The 4,874-nt window shown below is 35.3% G+C and overlaps 1 long non-coding RNA gene across 1 annotated transcript; it reads right to left on the bottom strand.

Moving 5' to 3' along the window:
• Nucleotides 1-2,038: 2,038 nt before the first annotated feature.
• LOC114527432 lies at nucleotides 2,039-3,094 on the bottom strand. The gene is made up of 3 exons (XR_003687411.1): nucleotides 3,014-3,094; nucleotides 2,707-2,802; nucleotides 2,039-2,223 (listed from the first exon to the last, which is right to left on the bottom strand). It is a non-coding gene; the product is annotated as an uncharacterized LOC114527432 (long non-coding RNA).
• Nucleotides 3,095-4,874: the final 1,780 nt, after the last annotated feature.

Below are 4,874 nucleotides of genomic sequence, written 5' to 3'. Positions count from 1 at the left end.
GTAAAATGACTAAAACTATATAAGCATACAATCATTAAAATGGTCTTAAAATTCCGTTTGTATTCCCATGTCGTTGATTAAATCAAATGGTCGACTCAACTTATATTCACCTCGGGTTAGTTTGATTGTCTGAACGGTTGTCAAACTGGGGCCGGTTGTATCAAGCCCGTTTAGCTTAAACGGTGGATAAATTAAAATTAGCGTCTTTTGAGCAGAAGTTATTTTATGAGTACTTTTCAAACATGAGTTTGCGTTTGTCCAAACCTCTATACACATTATGTATTCTACTCCGGCTAAATCAACTGTATATTGCCAAAAAACAAATTGAAAGAAAAAAATATATACATATAACAATTATTTAATAATATTTACAATTGCAACTACATCAGATCAATGATTGGTGATTGATCGATAAGTGATCGGTTCTGCGCATGCTCTGCATACTTTCAGTAATCAATCCTAAAACTAGCGGTAAAAATGGTCGTTCGTGGCAATGAATAATCCGTAAAAATTACCATAAACCTGTACTAAAAAGAAAGTATCACAAACCAATTCTATTCCTCATTCGGGTCGTGGACATTATCCTCAGTTACGGACGGAATGCAATCGATGGTTGGTGGTGAAGGAGCTTCAACACGTAAAACAGAGACTGTATCCTGAAAGAAAAGATAACTAATTTACTGATGTGTATTCACGATCGAATCATATCACATCTAATAACTAGTATACCGCTAAATTTAGTTATAAATGAAATCAACTACAGGAATAAGCAAGAAATAAATAATTCATAACCGATTTGAAACGCCAGAAACCGGTATAACCTCCGTTTGGCGAGTCTGTGATATATCTACAATAGGAAACTTACGTGTACACTTTGTTCATTCATTTGTCCAATCGTTCCAGAGACATTTCCTCCCTGAAGATAGGAATTAAACTAGACCTTACTATCGCAAGGATTGGCTGGGATTGCCTAGTATAATGAGTCCTAATATCGCATCGGTTAATACAAGTGTAGCACTGCAGCGGTGATGTTGGTAAACGTTACCTGGACATAGCTTTAAACTAAATTGAATTGTTGTGAAAACGCACTTCGGCGGATAGATTTCCTCGGCATGACTTTGCTGAGCTTCTTTCACAACACGAAAATCAAGTTCAAAGCTAGATATTGTATGACAAGGCCCAGGCTCATACTTGTAAACACGGTTTATAATAAGTTCAGGAGTTAATAAAAAGAGAGAGTAGGACTGAATGATCGGGAAATGGACACGACTAAAATGCTCACTGGTCATTGAACGTTAACGTATTGATCTCGTGTTTGATTAAAAATACAGGTTGGAAAATTGCCTCATGTTCTCAAAATCTGAGCACCTCGATATCCCCTCAATATAGATCAACAACAAACTTACGACCGCTCCAGGAAGTTCATGAACACCCCTGGCATCTCGCAATGGCGGTGTTTCCGTTTCAGTTTCAATTTCGTTTATCATGCGTTGAAGTTCCCCAATTAACAAGGATGACTGTAAATACAATAAGCTTTCAATCTGATTATATTCATTATACGATATGTATAATTATGGGGCATTCTTTGAGGGTCAAATCATATCACCAGGGTAGTCACGTGAGTTCAGAAGAACTGTATGGTATTAATGCATTGCGAACCCCAGTTTCTCCAGCTAAAAGAATCTTTTTCGCAAGACAGAGACACGGAAAAATCATATCACATCAAATGTTTATAGTTTACCTCTTCCTCTAAGTCGTCATGTTTTTTGCTTAATTGAGCAACAATTTTTTTCAGATTACGCGCTTTTCTTTTCAATGATGCAATGGTCGCGGCATCTTGAGTTTTTGAAGCCTGAAGCACGTGACATATAAAGTGAATTACATATATTGCATTGGTTTGCACTGGATTTTTAGCTCAACAGAAAAAATGACATAAAAATGCTATGGATGAAGCCTGAATGTGAGCTATATTTGTTTGAAACAGTTTAGCAATAATCAGGAAACCTCAGGAAATTACAATAGACTTACCTTGCATTCCTCCACGAACGATTGTAAACTTTCTTTTTCTCTTTTAACTTCACCTAGTTGAGTATTTTTCTCCTGAATATCAGATTTAAGTTCATCCAGTAGATTGTTTTTCTGCTCAAAGTCCGTTCTGAATTTAACCAGTTCATTTTCTTTCACACGAAGATCATTTTTTAGTTCCCTCTCTTTTTGCTCAGCCTAAATAAGAAAGAGACGCCGGATCACTGTAAGGAAAATGATCAGACTCTGCTCCTCGACTTAAAGAGTAGAAAAAAAACCAAAACAACTTTATTAAGTAAATTAGCTTGTACTACACAACGTAAGTAGTTAATACTGCAAAGCTCTGGGTCCGTCAATTGCACTGATGGAGCTTCGCCCGGGTTAACGGACCGATCGACAGCTTTGCAGTATTAAATACAGTTATACGTGGTGTACTACAAACTAATTTACTTATTTGATGTCACCATGCATGCAAACTTACAAGAATATTATACCTCTATTAAGTTCCATATAGGTACGTACATATGACTTCTTACTGCAGATAGAAGTCTTGATGTACTTAGCCCAATAAAGTTAGTTATACAAGTCGGGTATACAACTAAGATACAAAATTAATTTTGTGAACTAGCTATAGTATATAATTTATATTGAATAGATACAGTATTTATACTATATTTACACCTTCTTCTCTGCTGCTTTAAGTTTTCCAGTTGTAACAGTGTGAGCAACTTTTTCTTCGTTCAATTTCTCTTCTAACGCATCTTTTTCACGTTGGGACTATAATAATAATGTTGGAATTTTAAAACGTTATAATCAGACTGAGCCCAAGACAACATTTCTAGACCGCATACATACAACATATTGCCTATTCGAATTTCGAATCCAGGTATGGCAGCTATATAAACTTATTCGATAAACTAAAAAATAGCGGATATTCACATCAGGTGCTGCCGGTGCACCAGGTGTTTGCATGTTCTAGACAACTTACATTTTGATAAAGCTTCTCTAAACCCTCAATCTCTTCCTGCTTCGCTTTTATTTCATTTTGTTTCTCAGTGCTTTCGCCTTTTCGTGTTTCCTCTAAAGTCTTGAACTGTTTCATATACAATAAAAACAAGCCAATCGTTGTGAATTACATTTGATCCACGCTTACATGTGGTAGACTTTTTTAAGGATTGGTTATTGTCTTAGCTGACATGAAGATATAAAATTTTTTATGTAATTCTTTTATCGGTTGACAGACACTGAAATGGTTTATCGTTAACCAACTGTCTGACAGGAAGCCATATCCATATCTTCGTGAGTTGAACCTCAATGCATGCTTCACATTGTTGTCATAGTTATATAGAGACTTGTAGTCTCTTTGTTCTCACCCTTTGTTCAAGGTCCTCCCAACGCCCCACATCTCCCTGCTTGGCTGCCTTCAAATTTAGTACCTCAGTCTTCTCGCGACTCAGTGCTTCCTTCAAATCCTTGTTCTATATATTTCAAATCGTATTGCAATCAGACAAGATCATCTTAAATTTAATCACACATCATAACAGGGCTTGTATTCTAGTGAATTTAAAATATTTTACACATCAAAACATCAGAGGAACTAAGGACACATGCAACTTAATTCCCATGAAATATGTTTTTAATTCAAATAAATTGGGCTGTCTGAGACTCAGCAATGTTCACGCAAGAAGTTATTTAAAAAGCACAGACCCGCGTCCATCGCATCACCCGGTGTATTTACCTTACGTTTTTTTGCTTCAAGTTTTTCCTTTGTAGTAGAGTGGGCATCTTTTTCTTTTTCCAATTTCGTTTTCAACTCACCTTTTTCTTGTTGGGACTACAATGATGTTAGAAATATGAATTTAAAACATCATAACCATGAGACTATATATAATCAGACTATAATTGGGTCCATGCATTATGCCATGATAACATTTCATCGATGATAACATTTCAACGAGCCTGTTTGCAGAAATGCATGGGCGTTCAGGAGTGTTTGATTGTAAAGACAAGCAATTAAGCATTTAATTAAGACAAGCATCCATAATTTTAAATTTTGTCAGTTCTATTAAAACATATTGTTCGTTGACTGCTAAGGCATATATATGCTTGAGATTAAACAAACCAGTTTAATCTACAAATAACATTTTTTGTGATCACCGCGAAACTAAAAAACTATTCAGTGTATACATAACACTGGAATATTAACATTGCATGAAATGTGTATTATTTACCTGTTTTATTGTCGCTTCAAGTTCTGAAATTTTGGCTTTGTATGCTTCTTCGTTTTTACTTAAATTATATTCCATTTGATCTTTCTCACGTTGGAACTATAATAATATTGTTATAAAATATCTGTTCATATCTTCTATATTGGACAATAGGAATATATTACAAGACTAATGAATGGGTGCATATATGTGCAATCGCCCGTTTGGAATATTTCTTATTATATGTAATGTCATGCACCCTCACCCTAAACTTTCGCGCCAGCCGGTAGCTATTTACCTCTTGCTTGATCAAGCATTATCATTGCAGTAGCAGTGGGAATTGAATATGAATTTTAGAGCATTAAAAATTTATGTATTGCGACACATATTGTTGTTCATTGAGATTCTTTCCAAAGTAAATAGAAAGCTATATAGAGGAGGCATATGCATGTATAGCACTATAGCATTGAGTCCTGTCTAATCATCCACGTTCTCTTAACATGCAAGCTATAGCTTATTTTACAAATAATATTTTTGTGGTTTTTGTATCACCTTCTTTTCGTTTTCTGACAACTCTTTGATCGTTTCCTTTAATGCATCGGCTTCATCATTTTCTCTCTTTCTCTTTGTCTCAAGTTCTGC

The sequence above is a fragment of the Dendronephthya gigantea genome, unplaced genomic scaffold, assembly GCF_004324835.1.
Source record: "Dendronephthya gigantea isolate DGI-Jeju-01 unplaced genomic scaffold, DenGig_1.0 000045F, whole genome shotgun sequence".
Taxonomy (NCBI): domain Eukaryota; kingdom Metazoa; phylum Cnidaria; class Anthozoa; order Malacalcyonacea; family Nephtheidae; genus Dendronephthya; species Dendronephthya gigantea.
This window is presented reverse-complemented; position numbering and strand designations above follow the sequence as displayed.